The following is a 19,333-nucleotide window of genomic DNA, read 5'->3' as shown; positions in this document are numbered from 1 at the left end:
GTCCAGGGCCTCGCTTGCTGCCCTGTTCCCTGCCTGGCCCCTGCCTCTGCCCCAGGGCACACAGATCCCTGCCCCGGGTCCTTCTGTGGTCTGGCTCTGCTCAGTCCAACAGCCGCCACATCCTCCCTCTGGCAGATCTCATTATCACTGTCCCTATGGAATTTTCTTTCACCCGCGTAAGTTTGTGTTGGGGTGGGGGTGGAGGGTTGCTTCTGTTTCTCATCTGCTCTTCAATTTTACCTTCATGGGAAATCTGAAGTAAAGACAAGTAACCTTTTTTTTAATCTCTAAGTGCCTCCCGCAAAAAGGATACAACACGGGAACTACGGGGCAGGAAGTGGCTGGGGTCCCAGGTACAGTGACACATGTGAACAGACTTTCTTTCTGAAGAAAGGCAGAAAACAAAGACACTGAGAATGTTGCTTGCTTGCTTAGGGCCGCTTCCAATAAATTCAAGTCCCTACGGGCTAAAGGAACCACTGAATGCAAGAAGGTGAATTATTTTCCCTCTGTTCTCGGCAGAAGAATCCAAAGTAAAAATTTTCCTTTAAGCTCTTTCTACTTCTTCTACCAATGATCACGAATGGATCGGAATGCCTAGTGTTCATGTACCACGCTTCATCCGTCTTGACTCTGAAGTCTGTCTGGAATGAACTAATGCAACAACAAAGGAAAAAGTCATTTAAATGAGGCTATTAGACAAGGAGGCAGTGACATTTGATGCATTTGCCGTATTTCCCAGACACGATTTCAAATGCTTTCCATTCCCCAATCAACACACTGCTCTGCTCTAATAGATCTAGCCATCAGATATAATTGGCCTTCAATTACAGTTCATTCCAAATTAATCTTCATAAGTGTCCGGAACCAAAGGAAACACAATGCTGTTTGCCAAAGGAGAGACACTACTATGCTGCTTCTCTTAAAGAGAACTCAGGGAGAAAACCAGAGGTGGGGTTGACGGAGTCATTCCTGAGTGCTGGGCTCTTCTGGGCAGTCACCTCCCCGGGGGCAAGTTCCTTCCACTCTCCCAGAGCCTGGAGGCAGTGATGCCGCCAGCGAGTGCCTCTGCCGGGGTACAGCATTGCTCTCTCCAGTGATGCAGGATCTCAGGCTGTAAGAGTCTGCGCTCAGTAAAAACATTTTGGACAGACCATGATAGCAGAGCACTTCTCCTTGAAGAAATTAAAGTATATATACTTTGGGAGGCTCACCCTGGGGTGCATATACTGCCCAGGCCTGGTTATTTCTAAGTGCTGGGACATATAGGAATGCCTTCCTAAGGCACTCAAGCAGCCAATCGGTTTTATTCAACCCCCCAAATGTTCCCTTTGGCCTTGCCACCTGCAGGTGGGAATACTCTGTGGCTCTCTTAATGATTTCACACTCCCGTGATTCCCTGTAATTTCTTAACACACCCGAATTACCATCCAGGGCCCTAAAGCAGCAATTTAAGAATTTCTGCTGGCCTGAGAGTTAATGCAACCATCAAAGTTTCCAATTTAAACTCAGGAATTAACTTGTTTACTGCCCAAGATCTTGCCTCCCTATACAATTAGTCTGATACGCTGGTTTAACTCTGCCTGATACTGTAGAATAAAATTAAGGCCAACTTGTAAACAGAAAAGTCATAAAATATAAATGTCCACCGGAGGCAATAAATTACTGAGATGTCCAATACTCATTCCAGTGAAGGAGAAAAGATACACACGCGCACACACACACAATATATATACCCTGAGCTTTACAACTACATTAAACATCACATGACAAAATGTTTTTCAATTGCTTCAACAGCGCTGGAAAACATCCCAGCTTCCTTTCTAGCCACATCAACAGTTCAATCCTACGCACTGTCCAGGAGCCCTGAGGCAGTTCTGTGTTTAAATACATGATGGCATCACATTTATGTATTGAGCACCTACTGAACGGCAGGCAGACGAAGATACCAGGATGCTACCAACCTGCCTCGAGTCTGCCCCAGCACGGGCTTTCTTCCCCAGTTTTATTCACTGTGCTGCTATTTAGAGGCCCGGGTGCACAGACCAGTGAGAGAAGCCCTGGGGGTTCCCCAGGACAGGACTTGCAGACCACAGTCAAAATTAGAGCTGTGGGCATCTTTGCCCATCCTACTGGTTTTATATACATACAGTAGGGGGGAAAAAAACCACATGACCTTCACTTTTTTTCCTGGGAAAAGGAAAAAGAAGAGGTATGTACTTGTTTTGATATTCCCCCCAGAGATTCATTCAAATTGACAGTGAATCTATTTCTTACGAACATCTGTATCCCAATCCCAGCAGAGAGTTCATAACAGGTGATCAATACTTTGTTTGTAAACTTTGGACCTACCAGGTTTGTTGCAGTTCTTTCTTTCTTTGCAAGAAAGTGGGGGGAGAGGCAGAAGGACGGGGGAAAGAGCATTTCAAGGAGAGTCCATGCTGAATGTGGAACCCAATGTGGGGCTCGATCTCACATCCCTGAGATCATGACCTAAGCAGAAGCCAAGAGTCAGGTTACTCAACTGACTAAGCCACCCAGGCGCCCCGTCCAAGCAGGTTTTCAGTGCTATCTTCCCAAAGCTAGAGCATGAGAATCTATTAAATGTGGTAGAATTGAACTTTAAAAGAAAAAAAAAAAGTTGTTATCTACACATTTAATGCAATCCCTCTCAAAATACCAGTGGTATTTCTCACAGAGCTGGAGAAAACAATCCTACAATTTGTATGGAACCACAAAGGACCCCAAATAGCCAAAACAACTTTGAAAAAGAAAAGCAAAGCTGGAGGCACCACAATTCTGGGCTTCAAGCTATCTTACAACACTGAAATCATCAAAACAGTATTGTACTGACACAAAAACAGACACACAGATCAATAGAACAGAAGAGAAAATCCAGAAATAAACCCACAACTACATGGTCAATTAATCTTCAACAAACAATGAAAAAAAATACAATAGGAAAAACAAAGTCTCTTCCACAAATAGTGTTGGGAAAACTGGACATCAACATGCAAAAGAATGAACCTGGATCACTTTCTTACACCACACAGAAAAATAAACTCAAAATGGATTAAAGACATAATGTGAGATCTGAAACAATAAAAATCCTAAAGGAGAGCCCAGGTAGTGATGTCTCTTACACTGGCCATAGCAACTGCTTTCCAGACATGTCTCCTAAGGCAAGGGCAGCAAAAGCAAAAATAAACTATTGGGATTTCATCGAAAGATAAGTTCTGCACAGTGAAGGAAACAATCAACAAAACTAAAAGGCAGTCTACAGAATGGGAGAAGATATTTGCAAATGACATATGCAATAAAGGGTTAGTATCCAAAATATATAAAGAATTTCTAAAACTCAATAGCCAAAAAATGAATAATCCAGGCAAAAACGGGCAGAAGACATGAAGAGATATTTTTCCAAAAAAGACATACAGATGGCCAATAGACACATGAAAATAGGCTCAACATCACTTATTATCGGAGAAATACAAATCAAAACTCCAATGAGACATCACCTCACACCTGTCAGAGAGGCTAAAATCAACAACACAAGAAACAACAGGTGTCGGTGAGGATGTGGAGAAAGGCAAACTCTTACACTGTCAAGATGGGAATGCAAGCTGGTGAAGCCACTCTGGAAAACAGTATGGAGACTCCTCAAAAAGTTAAAAACAGAACTACCTACCATAAACCCAGCTATTGCACTACTAAGTATTAACCAAAAGAAAACAAACCTAGGGATTCAAAGGAGCACATGCACCCCATGTTTAAAGCAGCATTATCTACAATAGCCTAATTATGAAGACAGCCCAAGCATCCCCTGGTTGATACTGAAAGGATACAGAGATGCGGTATAAATACACAATGGAATATTACTCAGCCATAAAAAGGAATGAAAACTTGCCATTTGAAACAACATGGATGGAGCTATGGAGTATTATGCTGAGGGAAGTAAGTCAGAGAAAGACAACTATATGATTTCACTCATGTCTGGAATCCAAGAAAGAAACAAAGGGAAAAAGAGAGAGAGGCGCAAACCAAGAAACAGACTCTTAACTCTAGAGAACAAACTGACAGTTAGCAGAAGGGAGGTGGGTGGGAGGAAGCTTGAAACCGGTGAGGGGGACTAAGGGGGCCACTTGCTGTGATGAGCACTGAGTGCTGTATGGAATTTTATACCATACACCTAAAACTAACACTACACTGTCAACTGAAACTTAAATACAATCCACTGTCAACTGCAATTTAAATAAAAACTTTAAAAAAAGCTCTCTACTCACGATTTCTTGGATTTCAGTGATTCCATGTTTGTTGAACAGAACTTTGTACGACGATGCAAATGTTCTCTCTCTAGTCTTTATCTATGTTCTTTAGCAGTGACTACTCACATGTGCCTACTGAGCATTTGAATTACAGTGAAATCGAGGGACTGAATTTTAAATTTGTATCTCATTTTAATTCATTTAAGTTTAAATGGTCACATGTGGCTAATGACGAACGTGTTTAGTTGGGGCTTAGACAGGACCTCGGGAACAGGAATGAGCATCACGGACACAGACTTCGGTCCAAATCCAAGCTCTGCCACTTACTATCTAACAACCTTGAACAAGCTATTTAAACATATTTCCCAGTATAAAATAACATATTAGTGGGAGAAATGTCATGAAATTAGATATGGCAAAGTAACCAAAACCCCATTTCAGTCCGCGTTAGTTTCCTGGTTGTCTATCGTCAGAAGCCCTCCAATCTGCGCTCCTGCAGAGAAAACCACCAAGCAACCAAAGCCTGGAATGGGAGATGCCAAACTGCAAATGGTCGCTGTTTTTGGAAAGTGGGGTTGAAAATTTCCATTTGTGTTTTATACACTTTTACCTTCCCTAAGTTTTTTTTTCTTCTTTAACAAATTTTACTTTGATCAAAAACAAAAACAAAGGGGCTACTCCGAAGTTCAGGGTTTTCTTCTGGTATTCCCAAGGCAGGGAAATTGGCAAGGCGGACACAAGAAAGGTTGGTTCACAGCCCTTGAGCAGGTGAAAGGGACAGAAATTGGAACTGGCAGGCCTGTAGTCTCAGAGGCCTGGCTTGATGCCAGTACCATGTGTACCCTGAATGCCCCAGGCTGTTAAGTACAGTGCAATTAATTAGATTAGCCAGGTTACTATCAATGCCTGCCAGGCTGCAGGTTTTTCTCGTCCATTCCAGGGAGATGGGCCCTCCTGTGGCCACAGGCTAAACGATCGTCAGGTAATTTTCTTTTATAAATTTATCTGGGATAGTTAAAGGTAAAGGACACCCTCACATACTATAAATTGAACATTTCAGGAAGGCAGTTGGATAAAATGTGTACTTAAAAATACTCACTACCTCTTGATCAGTAATTACATTTGTTGGACTTTGCCATGAGGAGAGGAAAAAAAAAGATAATTAAGCAAAGATGTCCATATAGGAATGACTGCTCAACATTTTATGTAGTAAAGAATGGTGACAATCTAAATATTCATTAATAGAGAACTAGCTTAAATAAATTAATACATATTTACATCAAGAAATACTATGCAACCATGAAAATGATACTGATTAACTGATGTAGAAAGACATTCAAAATACTACAAAATAATATGTAGAATAACGTTTGTTAAAATAATCTATGTAATTTATGTATATTTGTGTGTGCTTACCCATAGGAAAAAGGTTTAGAAGAAAATAAACCAAAAAGTTTTAAGCGCTTTACACTGGAGAGTAGCAATTCAAGTAACTAGTCTACTTACTGGCCATCTGTTATATTCTAATTTTTTTAATTATTTAATAGACACACTATATTAAATAAGAAAGAAAGAAAGAAAGATAGATGAAATAAAAGGCTGCCACTGATCTTAATTTTACAGGGGAGTTTTACCAAACCTTTAAGGATCAGGCAATTCCCACATGACTTCTATTTTATCACAGCACAGAAAAAAAAAAAAGAAATTTTTTTTAATCTATCAAGTTAACACAATAAAAAATACAAAAGAAAATCTAGTTTATGAATACAGACATGAAATCATGAGAAAAAAATAGCAAATCAGATTTGGTAATATATTACTAGAATAACAGGGATTATTCTAATTATTCAAGAATACCGTACTATAGCATAATATAGAGAAATAAGTTATCGCAGAAGTCAAAGTTGGGCAATCAAATAATCATCTCAATACATATGTAAAACAAAATATTTTGAAAACAAAATAACTCTAGAAAACCAAGAATAAAGTAACTATAATAAAAAAAAAATCTTTCTCAAATTCTAATAGTAAAACACCTAAACATATTCCATGAAATTCAGGACCAAAATAAGGATACCTACTATGGTGAATATCACTGACGACCATACTACAAGCTCTAACCAAAATACAAGATGAGAATTAAAATGGAATTAAAGTCCTAGGTTCATCCTAGCTATGACCAGAAAGACAAGAAATAACAAGTGTTGGTGAGGATGTAGAGAAAAAGGAACCGTCGTGCGCTGGTGGTGAGAATGCGAATTAGTGCAGTCACTCTGGAAAACAGTGTGGAGGCTGCTCAAAAATTAAAAATGGAACTACCCTGTGATCCAGTACTCACACTACGGGGTATTTATCCAAAGAAAACAAAAATGCTAATTCGCAAAGACACATGCACCCCACATCCACTGCAGCACTGTGACAGCCAAGATATGGAAACATCCCAAATGTCCATCGATGGATGAACGGAAAAAGACATTATGAGAAACATATACACAGTGGAATATTATTCATCCATTTAAAAAAAAAAAAGAAAGGAAGAAAGAAAGAAATGAAATCTTGCCATTTGCAACAACGGGGATGGATCTGAAGTCAGCCAGCCAGCCAAAGGCCCCAGGTGTGGAATTTAAACAACCACAACGACAAACCTAAGCTCACAGACATAGAGAACGGCCTGGTGGCTGCTGGAGGCTGGGGGCAGAGGGGGCAGTTGGGTGAACTGGGTGAAAGGAGACAAAAGGTTTAAAAAAAAAAAAAAGAATGAAAAAAATTCTAGAAACGACAAAAATTGTTATGATTCGGGGATGATGTAATTGCCATTCTCAAAAAGACAAGACGGGGCACCTGGGTGGCTCTGCTCAGCGGGGAGCCTGCTTCTCTTCCTCTCCCTCTGCCTGCCTCTGCCTACCTGGGAACTCTGTCTGTCAAATAAATAAATACAATCTTTTAAAAAAAAAAGACAAACTACTGAAAAATTATTACTGAATTGAGAAAATGAAATATTCCACACATGTTTACCAAGTGCATACTGTGGTAAATCCTGAGGTCGGTCCAGGGATGCCACAGCAGATGAACAGAGAGACCCAGGCTGACAGAGTATAAAAAATCGATGTGCCTCAGACATTTTTGTCCTGTGCTCGTGAACAGAACAAATGCAGGCGACATCAGTTCTCATTTTTCGGCAATTCAGTAAACGAGCTTTTAAGCCCACTTATAAACGTACAAAAATCAACAGTTCTTCTATAATCAGCAAACACCAGTTACAGGATATAATTTAAGAACAGTCTGTTCATTATTGCAATCAGAAACAAAATATCAAATATCTAGAAATAAACACAGGAAAAGTGTAGGACCTATATAAATAAATGTACAAAATTTCACTTACTGAGGTAAGAAAGAGAGGGAGGAAGGAAGGGAAGGTGTTTGAGAAAGCAGAGGAGGGGAAGCCTACCGTGTTCCTGGGCTGTGACGGTGTACATTTCTCCCAAATTACTCTATATATTTAGTGCGATCACATTCAAAACACCATCGGGCTGTTTTTTTTAAGAAGTTGACAAAATAATTATAAATTTCATTTCAAGAGTAATTGTGTGAGAATGGCCAAGAATTTTCCTTTAAGGAAAATGAAAACGAACCGCTCCAAGAGAGAAGTCATGATATCATGCACGCATTTTGAGACTCATGTGGGCTGAGAGCCTGGCCCCGCGCCAAGATCGCCCGCCCTGGTCTGTGTGTGCCACACCAGGGGCCGGCGTGGATTCTTATCCGTGGCCAATGTATGTGTCTGTCTCTCTACAGCCTCTCGCGACTGAGCAAGCCCCCGGAAGGAGGCCTCAGAAGCCAGATGTGTAGGGCAGCTGCACTGATGGGCGTGAGAGCTGGCTCCCGGCAGGAAGAACCTTCGTTCGGAAGGGTTCAAGAGCACACACCCTGAGACTCAAGTCACTTCGCTGATGGGAAAGAGGGGAACGTGGAGAACACAGAAGCTGAGCCATCAATGAAAGCGTTTACTGCCTACTGTAGGGTGATACGGTAAAATTTAATGATGTCAAAAGATGAATTCTACATATGTGAATTCCTATGAAAACCCAAAATCAAACCGATCATATTTACTAGTGACATTCACAACCCCTTTCCTTTCTCATAGCGCTCTAAGACTCTAACCCACTGCCCGCCCTATTTCTCGACCATTACCTGCTCCCAGTGCATTGTGAGCAGATGAAAATTCAACCCACGAAGGAGAGAAAAGTTAGGCATCTTTTACAGACATAGATAAGGGGCTCTGGGGGCCTGATGAACTCGCCACGTGTTACAGAGCGAGTGGCCCATGGCTGAGGCGGGAGCCTTGCTTCCAACTTCTGGGTCTGAAACAGGAGCCACCCCACGCCCCGCCCACTGCAAACCACCCCCAACCCCACCCCGTGTTTCCACAGTCGTGAAGCTAATGAGGTCCAGAGTGCCAGAGAGCTATGAGCTTCCATCCCCTTGTGCACAGTCAGCTGTGTTCCCTTCTGAAACTACAGGCCGCATGCCCGAGCCTGACCAGACAGCAGTCTTGAAAAATTAAATATTGATTGTTCCAAGAGGGACGGATGATAATAACTAACACATGCCGTGCTCGCTCTTTGCCAGACACTGTTCTAAGGACTTCAAAGATACTGAGTCCTGTCATCTTTACAGCAAGCCTCATGTAGCAGACAAGACTACAATCATACCCCCGTTCACTGATGATAAAACAGAGGTACAGCCAGGCCACCTAACTTCCCCCGGGCCACGGGGGCCGCTAAGGGTAGAGCGGGGGTCCTAAGTTCTGGCTCCAGGCTTGCATTTCCTGTCAGGGGTGCCTAGCCCTGCCTGTCACACAGATCTCCATCTCCCTGTGGACCCCAAGACCAGCAGTTAAGAGTGCTCTCTGTAACATAAAATATGCATATGACAACCCAGCCTAAATTACCCATGATAACATTTAATTAATACAAATTGCCAAGCATGGCTAATTGCTGCCGGTGCACTCTCTCCTGTAATGATTCATATAAAAATACAGAGGTAAATCCCCACTGTACTTTGTTACATGGCTGGAAATATTCTTGTTCGGTGTTTGGAATGATTCAAACTACAGAAATCTAACCTGAAAATACTTAAGTCGACCATCAGCCTGTGAAACCTTATCCTGCTATCAGACCACTGTGCCAAGCCGTCTCCGAACGGCCACAGCCGTGCTGGAATGACCCCTTGATCCATCCTGACTTGTACTCTTCCTGCATATTTATCTTGTTAACCAAAATACAAGTCCCTTGAGACCAGGGGCCATCCCCCTGAACCTTGCAAAAAACACTCTGTACATAGGTACTCGACCTATTTTTGGTGACCAGGAATTAAGTGGAATAAAATATTTTATTATCGGAAACAAAAACATTTTAAGTCATGTGAATAAATCTCAGACAGGCACACAATCATTTTGACAATTAAGTCCCTGCTGCTAATTCATCAAATCTAGGAACGCCGATTAGATACCAGGTACTGCAATGAGAGCTTCCTTTGAACTAAATCAGTTAAGCCACACGGCGCCTTAGGAAAGTGAGCCTATCTCATAATCATGCCCATGTCACAGATGGGAAAACTGAGGTTTAGGAAAATAAAGTAACTTAACCCCGGTTCTACCACTCGTAAGGGATGGGACTAGGATGTAAGCCCAGCCCTCTGCTTCCAGAGATGAACTCTTACCTCCTTATCTCCCAAAGTGTCCCATCTTCTCTGGCCATCCCACTCCCCACCCGCTGCGAGTAGACCCCCAGGAGACTTCTACCTGCCGCTCAGCCGTCCTCCTTCTCTCACTTCCCAAACTACACGTTAGGGTACATGGCATCAGCCTTTTAATCCAGGACAAGAGAAAAGAACAAATCCTACAAAACCCACGCTGCCATGAGGGCCTTGCCTCTTGTGATTCACTGTGTTCCTTTGAAGACCGTTCAGGAAGTAGCCTCTGATCTTGGCATCAACCTCTGTTACATAGTTTGTTTAAAGGACATCACAAACTGTCCAGGTGATAAGGCTCCTGGCTTCCGTGTTGAGCGAGCTGCTAGGAAGTTCCAGGCCCCACGTGAGATCCCCTAACGCGCTCAGAGATGCATACATACAATTTCATTCTGGTTCCACGTTTCAACTTATGATGGTTTTGCCGTGTTCACCTACTTCTAACTTACATTATCGTATATAAACAAGAGCATCTTTAAAATGCTGTGGGGACAAGACAGACTATAAACGAAGTGCCCAGTAGACGTTCGGCTCATTTTCAACAATCAAGGCAGAAGAATATTCGAGAGGCAAGGGTTAGAGTCCTAACCAGAGGAAAGAACTGGCAGTTCTCAGACTTTACCCACCCAATAAAAATTGTTTTCAAAGTCTAGGCAATAGTCTTAAAATTTTTTAATTAGTTGGCAACATTTAAAATACAAGAGATTTCACTCATAAACCCAGACTCCTTGTTTTTCTTGAAAAATGGGAAGCTGTGTCAACCCCTACGCCTGCTCTCCATACATGGCAACATTCAAAGCTGAACAACAACTTCAATGAGCCACGAGATTTTAGTTTGCCAAAGTCTCCACCCAGACGGTGCCACTCATTTAAAACCACCCACTTCAATCTTGGTGGCAGCGGGCTTAGCGCCCCAGAGCCTAAATCAACAGCAGCTCCACTCCCAAAAGGGAAATGTGCAGGTGCGATTAGTAGACAAGGGTTTCCAGCCGCTGGAGGAACCTCAGAACAGGCCCCTTGGAGTTCCTGTTTCTCAAAAGATGGGATTACTTAGAAACTTGGCTGGAGAGAGGCAAAGAGGGACACACTGGATAGAGGCATCTATTCAAACAAAGTCCTAAGCCCGGGCGCATCCTTGAGCTACTGGCAGGACCTCCCAAGAAAGTTCCTTCCCCAGTCGCAGCCTGGACTCCACTCCCCACCCAAAACCTGGTCCTGAATGGCTGTCCCGGGACCACACAGCCCAGGGCTAAAAGCGAAAATGGCAGAAGCAAGTAAGTCTTCATGGTTCTCCGGGAGCTCCTACCCCCCAGCCCCACAAGGCCCTTCCTTGACTGCCCACCTGGAGGCGCCATGAACACAACAAACCACACTTCTCAAGGTCAAAACAAGACCAAGTGCCTTGGAAAACAACTGCTGTGGCCATTGTTCGGCCCACAGGCGTTTGGAGTGTTCATGCAGAAAAGCCGAAATTTCCCCTCGCAGGAAGTTCCTGGAAGGAAGTCGGTGCCCTGACGCTCAGCCACTCCTCGGACCGGAGAAAACAAAGGCAGAGCAGGCCTCTCTGCTGCAGACGGCCACAGCATCCCACCGGAGGCGGCCGGGTGTTCATGAGGAGGGCTGCTAAGCTTTCTTGGGAGGGAGGGTCTACAGAGCTGCAGGAGCCTCTTCCTTCGCACGTTTGGGGAAGGTGGTCGTTTTCTGCCACATACTGATCAGGATCCAAACATGAAACCAGCTGAAGACCTGAGGGAGACGGTGGGTGTACGCTGTTTACCACCCACCCCAACCTCCCACCGTCCAGATTCTTGGGGGAACTCGAGCCCACTGCCGCTAGCAACAGCAGTCCCTGGTGGCCTGGCAACAGCAGCGACAGAAGAGTCTATGTGGAAAGGTATTCTTGGGACTGGGCATCCACAACTGTTATAATCTTTTTTTTTTTTTTCTCAAATTACCTTAAAAGTGATGCATATGCAATTAATTTTTTCCAAACAGAACCAGGTGATAATAAGTGGTAAGGAAGTGTCCCTGAGCCCACAGTCCCCACTCCCACTCTTTTCCATTATTACTGTTTTTACAGTCCTGGTGGTTATCAGCCTAACCACGTAATAGGCTTGTATCTCTTCTTGATTTGTCAACCTTAGACAGAATCTATTGACTGGCTGCCTGCCTCCCTCATATCTAACTCATTCACACTTCCTTCACCTCTAATTCTTCCCTAGTTTTCTTGATTATGCTATTTTTAGCTCTTCAATTGGTTAGCTCTGTTTCTTGTTTCAACAGCCTTACACAGTGCATCTTGACATCCCACCCTGGAGGAGAAGGAAATCAGAATCCCAACGTGTCCCTCCACGGCCTCTCTTTCCCTCCTGCCGCCTAGCTGTGGACTTCTGTCTGCTCTTTCCCTCTTCCCAAATTGGGGAGGTTTCTAAGCCTTGGTTGGTTTGTTTGGTTTTTTTTTTTTTTCCCCTGTAGTTATGTCTTGTCTTGGGTGGAGATTAACCAATAAACTATGCAGCTACATTTACAACATTCTGACTACGCAAACATTACTTCCTGCAGGACCAACAGCACGTCTCAGTTCCTGGAGAAGTAAATACAATCCTATGTCAGTGAACCTAGCTACACCTCAAGGTCAAATGGTTCTCTTTTCTTACACTGCACAAAACACTCAAAATTATATGATACCGCAACTTAGATGGCTTTTATTTTTGCATTTAAAAAAAAGGAAATGATTCTTTGATTATCCACCTGTCCTGGTTGATGTCTGAGCCCATGTGTGGTTTGTTTTTTTTTTTTTAAATCAAAACTACATTCATACAGCCTCAATACAATCCAACATTCATCCCTTTCTAATAAAGAAGTGCACAACTGCAAAAGCCCAGGGAACAGTTACTGAGCTAAACAATTAAGCCAAGAACAAGCACCCCTGAGGCCCAGATGCTCCAAGGCAAATGCCCAAGGGAGGGGCTGGTTCCCGGTGGAGGAGATGACTCCCTAGGCAGGGCTACTTTTTCTTTTTTTTTTCCTGTATGTAGGCTGGCTGAGTGACTTAGCTTCTTAACTACCTGATTTTTGAGCAAATAAACAGTAATAACAAACAAAAGAGTGACGTGTTGACAATTAAAAAACGTACACAGCCTATGGGCGCCTGGGTGGCCCAGTCCGTTAAGTGTGTGGCTTTGGCTCAGGCCCTGATCCCTTGATTATCAGGGTTAGAGCTGAAGTTAGGGTTCGGTGCCCCCCCGCTCAGCAGGGAGTTTGCTTCTCCCCCTCCCTCCACGCCGCTCCCCAACTCCTGCTCTCCTGCTCTCTCTCCAATAGAGAAATAAAATCTTTTAAATAAATAAATAAAAACGTACAGAGTCTTAAATTATGTCCTTGGCAATGTTATGAAACAGAAAATAGGTCATAACACCTAGCAGAGAGAAAATTGCTTGTTCCGGGAGATAAATTAATTTCTGAAATAGGCGAAGTTACAGGAAAAGCGATGTAGCACAGTCCAAAGGGCCCCGGTTTGGGGATAAGAGGAAGCTGAGTTTAAATCCTGGGTAAGGGGAAGCTCCTTCCCTTGCAGTCTGACTGTGTGCCTTGGAAGACACACCAAGGCTCTGTGAACCTGTTTCCTGATCTGCGAGCAGGCAAAATACCAGCTCTTTCACACAGGGGTACCGTGAGGACAAAATAAGACAGTCACCCTAACACAGTCCTGGTGCTTATAAATCAGTGCTGGTAACACTAGATCCTACACGTCCAGGGTCGAGCTCCTCTCTGATGAACTACAGTAAGTGAAGACCACGTGTCACGCTGTATTTCTCTAGGTCCTAGAACAGCAGAGGGGAATGGCGGGCAAGGATTATTAAGGATCTCGGGGCTCCTGGGTGGCTCAGTCGGGTAAGCGGCAGCCTTTGGCTCCAGTCATGACCCCAAAGTCCTGAGACTGAGCCCCACATCAGGCTCCCTGCTCAGCAGGAAGCCTGCTTCTCCCTCTCCCTCTGCTGTTCCCCCTGCTTCTGCTCTCTCAGTCAAATAAATAAAATGCTTAAAAAAAAAAAGAAAAAAGAATCTAATCATAAAATGAAAAGAAACGTACAAAATAAAGACAAGGCATATAATGCTAGCCACAAATTTGGTCATGGGTAATGCTACTACAAAATCCTTTTATAATTAGACCCACTGGAAAAAAAATTGTAAGTCCCTTCTTTAATTATAGTTCTGAACTTTACCTTATATTAAGATAGAGTAAGATTTTTTTTAGAGAGACTTTATTTATTTGAGAGAGAAAAAGGGAGAGAGAACACGGGGGGAGGGGCAAAGGGAGAGGGAAAGCAGACTCCCCACTGAGCAGGGAGCCCCTGGGATCACGACCTGAGCTGAAGGCAGCAGCTTAACTCACAGAGACACCCAGGCGCCCCAGGATATAATAAGACATTTTGACCGGGAAGATATACCTTACCATGGGCAATTAAGATGTCATTCCAAGAGATACCACTTTACTAGTTGAAAAGAAAAAAAAAATCCTTAATTCACAATTTACTCAAGTGTATGATTAAAAAAAAAAAAGAAATAGAAAAAGATGTTGTATGAATCACTCTATAAGCTGGTTACAAAATTGTGAATTCTAGAATTCTGGACAATGACTATTCCCACATGTTGTGAGTTTGTGTGTGTGTACATGTGTATGTATACATACGTGTGTGTGGGTTTAAGAATCATGGAGAGAAAACATGGTGTCACTAAAACGTCTTCCCCCAAACTGTGGCAATATTCCAAGCTCCACGTCTCACGTTACAAAGAATTCACTCTCTGAAATCTAAACATTCTCTTCTTTAATTTCCTTGCATCTGCTTAATCCATCCGCATCAGTGATGTAAACTTAAAATGATTTCTAGCCAAAATGATATTACTGGACTCCTACGTGCTTACAAAAATAGCTTCTATTTGAAAGTGAGTGGTGAAGTGTTAGGATCTAGACCACCATCTAAATGCATGAAAATTTTCCATATTTATTTAATTACACCAGTACGTAACATTATTAGTAAGCCTTTTCTCGCATCGTTTTAGTGGTCTTCCACTGTTCCTTCCACTGAACCTCCATAAGGTTCATGTTAAACCTGCTTTGTATTTCCTCTCACTGCCAATACTGTGCCATCTAACAGTATTCTTTTATTTGGTCAAGACAGTGAAAACAATGGGGAGTGCTTTCAGTGTTCTTACTTTTAATCATCAAAAGAAGGGAAGGGAGAAAGAAAATAAAACGAGCCCTTTTGTTTATGAAGGTGATATTTTCAATTACTTCGGAAATTCACTGCAACATACACCTTTTGAACATTTCCTTTGCAGGAGGCAATTGGCAAAATCCTATCTGGCAAAAAGGCACAGCCCGGGAGCCTTGATGGCAGGCGGGAGGGATCGCTACAGCACCCCAAAGCAGACTGAGGCAGGTATAAAAGCAGAGGCACAAAAATCACATTCACTATGAATCCGGTAAACTCATGGCTGGTCGTCCACTCCCAGCTATTTGTTCTGTTGTACAGCCAAGTGAAGTCCAGGGGGCTGTTATGGTTTTAAAGTACTCATCCTTTTTGCCAATCTCATCTTAAATCTCATTTCTCTCATATTTCCTGCTTATTTCTTGCCTCCCTATTCTTAAGGAGAAGCCATTAGGCCCTTCTCAAGAACGAATTAGCCAAGTATTCATCCCCGGTCCAGATCCCTTTTTCCCATAGCACAGAAGCCAAAAACGCTGCTGAGTTTCTACTCTGCTGTTCAATTCTACCTTGATTATAACTCCACATCACTTCCATATGGCTAGTTAGCTGCCTAACCACCCATAAGAGCGGGTATCAATTATGGAATTATAAATCTAACAATTAACTGACTCGATGGGTCTGAGGAGAGTGTTGGCTTCTGTGTTTAGCCTCCTGAGGTAGAGAAGTCTCTCAGGATTTGATTCAGGTTCTTCCCCAGAGGCTGGGTCACACCCAAACCACCCCAGGCCGACAACTCACAAACCTGCTGTTCACTCCTGGCACTGAAAGGTCACATGACCTCCTGGCACTGAAAGGTCACATGACCTCTGCCAAGTGTGGCTACCGCAACTGGTTCCGTCTCACACACTCATCGTGTCTGCATGCTTCTGGAAAGTCTTTGCTCCGGAACACTTTTAGCAAAGCATTATCACTATTCTCAGAAAGAGTTTTATGACAAGGAAATGATTCTGGTCTTCATAAGGAGGCCTGGGTTTAAATTCTACTTCTGACACACTATTTAAGGAAAAAGTGGGGGGACACCATTTAACTGCTGATGTTGGCAAAATGGAAAAAAAAAAAAGTGAAACTTACTTAAGAAGTGAACAGGTTAAAGATCGATCAGTTAGGGGAACAGCATTATGAGCTATTGAAACCTCACAGGAATTTTTCATATGAAAACTCTACACCTTTCCGTTGGGTTGACTGAATGTAAGAAACCAATACCTCCAATTTAGGGGAAGGAAGACTACAGCCATGCCTTTTAACTGATGTGAGACAAACATCAACCTTTTCTGACAAGTAATGTGAACTTACTGAAAAGCCTTTTCAGAGGTATTTACCGCACCTTAGTGTTTCAAGGCCGGGAAAAAAAAAAAAAAAGAAAGCCATCAAATATTCATTGCACAGCAGTGAAAAATGCATTTTCATTCAAGAATCCTTCCCCGGGACCAAGTGTTTGATTCTGTATCTAACAAACCAAAAGCCAAGGGGCACTGGGAGGCTCAGAGGGTTGAACATCTGCCTACGGCTCAGGTCATGATCTCAGGGTCCCAGGACAGAGCCCCGCATCCAGGCTCCACACTCAGCGGGGAGTCTGCTTGTCCCTCCCCCGCCCCCACACTGGTGTTCTTCCTCTCAGATAAATAAAATCTTTTTTAAAAATAAATAAATAAAGATAAGAAGTGAAAAACCAAAAGCCAAAACCAATAAAAAATGCTAACAAGATAAATGTCTTTAGAAGCATCGTCAAGGAAATCGGTAGCTGGGCCTCTAATTAGTACTGATGCCTGAATTCTTCAAATACTTGAACTCCCTGCCCTCTGCCATACTGTGAGATGAAACACCCAAGAAACCGTACCAGCACTTCCTACAGAGGGATGGGCAATTTGTTTTTACCTCAGCAGCCAATTCTATGTAATGGCATGAACTCGCATACGGTAGTAACACTTACTTAGTATATATTTATAGAGAGCCGAACATCAGCGTCATACTTCCACAGAAAGCAACTGCATCGTTGTTTTGGGTTTTTTTTTAAGGTTCTTCTATAAAAGGCCTACTTACCGAGTAGCCAGTTCAAGGAGCTGCGAGAAATCTAAGGGAATGGGCAGGTGCGGCTCTGCTTGCTCACATCCAGGTTCCTCTGTGGGGAGCCTCAGGGCATCTCCACCGCCTTTCTAGAAGTTCTCAGCCTGCCTGGGGACTCCTCCTCATGCCTTCCTCTCCCTTCTCCTGTGGCTCCTGGGACACTCGTGTGGCCTTGGGCCTCTTCAAAGAGCTGGTTGCCTCCCTCCTCACAGCTGATAGCTATGCCCTTAGCTTCTCTCAAGGCTCTCCTGCCTGTGGTTCACTGTTTGGCGGATTTAGGAACGGTTGGTCCGTGATCATTTTCTCACACTTCATGGAAACCCAGCAAATATACGAGTGACCTAGACATATAAAATCAGCATCTGACTGGCATGTCTGGTCTTGGCTTTGGTATCCTCAGTAGAAGGCTTTGGTGACTCAAATGACCATTCGCTCTGCCCCACTGTCTTAGGGAGATTGTTCCCTGGGAACTAACAGCCTGAACCTAACACAGGGAACAGCAGGCTTGACTGGAACCCGCTGCGCGTTGGTCATTGTGCTCAGCACCAGGGGACACAGAAAACAAAGACTGAACTTCTATCCCTTTATCTAAGGGCTATTTCCCTCCCCTCACAAGTCATCCTAAATCACTCTCTGATACGCAAATGGAGGAACAGCAGCTGGACCAAGTGGTCGGGCAGCCAAGGAGGGTGCTGACAGGAAGTTGCTGAATCTCAGGTGAGCTTTCGGGATGACTGTGGTTACCGTGAGGTGCCTTACAGACCTCATGACATCCTCAGCCCAGTTCTGGAGAAACAGACGATTCCTGAAAGAATAACTTCATTTTATTTAGAACTCGTTCACAAATTACTATGCCCTGTCCTAAAATATCTTTTTCTAATCATCCTGAAAAAAAAATCCCCATCACATAACATCACATCCCTATGAGCTGGCCCATGGAGAATAGACAGGTAAATTGCCAGTCTATTCTGGAAAAGAAATTGGGCAAAACTGGGGGGAAAAAAGGAAAAAGGCAGCTATGAGTAACCTTTCAGGTAAGTATAGGCCAGAGCCCTGAAGAGGGTTTCTGGAAGCTTCTGTTGCTCTCTGCCATCACAGAAATCACAATAACAGGCCAACGCGTGGGGTGAAGTCATGATATTTAGGTCGTCCCAAGGACCCGCAGGCACGGAGCCACCATGCTCATTTCCATCTGGATCCTCGAGTTTTCCAGGCAGGGGCCCTCCCAGGAACCTGCAGGTTTAGCAGAAGCCTCGCAGCAGATTCTGACACAGGTGCTCTGATGCAGGGGTTCCTTCCGTATTTTGAGCAGAGCCAGGGAAGAAAAACTCCCTGATGGGACTACTGAAGTCCGCAAAGGGACCAAGTTTCCAAGGTCGCAGTGGCACAATCCTCAGGTGCGTACACAGGCACCGAAGATCTGAGGGGAGACGGCGGAGACTTCCAAAATTAAATGGGCCACCACGTGCGGGTCCCAACACACCAGGGCAGAGAAATGGCAATTCCATGGCCCAGGCAGACACCACTTGCTCCAAAATGGTTTTCAAAAGAATCCATGGAGGTTTGGCTTGGGTTGATTCTCCCTCCGATGGAAACCCATAGCCCTTCAATTCTTCTTTGGAAGAAGCCAAAGGAATTACTTACGAGCAGTCATTTTTGCCGAAAACCCATACTCCACACGTAAAGAACAGCTGTCTGCCACTTTGAATTCCACACACCGCTCACAGGTACAGGGTTAACCTTTACAGCCCTGGAAGCAACTCGGGCATGGCCCGAGGAGAGCAAGCAGAGTCTTTAAAAACCAGCATCTTTCAATCCAAGCTTAAACCAACATTGATCTTCTTGATTCAGCATGAAGTCTCTTCTCCTATTTTTGTTTCTTCCCCCAGAACGGTGTGACTTTATACAGCCTCACGGTTGGAAACCCCAAGACACCCTAACCCAAGCAGCAGAATCCAGCCCTACTGCTGCCGCTCCCTC

General features: G+C 43.7%; 1 protein-coding gene and 1 long non-coding RNA gene across 2 annotated transcripts in view; one reads left to right on the top strand and one right to left on the bottom strand.

Annotated features, from left to right (window-relative positions):
• The window catches only part of GNAQ (G protein subunit alpha q), a 307,753-nt gene that overhangs the window by 247,830 nt on the left and 40,590 nt on the right, over window positions 1-19,333 (bottom strand). The window lies entirely within an intron of this gene.
• On the top strand, window positions 11,101-12,546 carry LOC132025164 (uncharacterized). Its single transcript, XR_009406444.1, has 2 exons — window positions 11,101-11,910; window positions 12,300-12,546. It is a non-coding gene; the product is annotated as an uncharacterized LOC132025164 (long non-coding RNA).

The sequence above is a fragment of the Mustela nigripes genome, chromosome 9, assembly GCF_022355385.1.
Source record: "Mustela nigripes isolate SB6536 chromosome 9, MUSNIG.SB6536, whole genome shotgun sequence".
Taxonomy (NCBI): domain Eukaryota; kingdom Metazoa; phylum Chordata; class Mammalia; order Carnivora; family Mustelidae; genus Mustela; species Mustela nigripes.
This window is presented reverse-complemented; position numbering and strand designations above follow the sequence as displayed.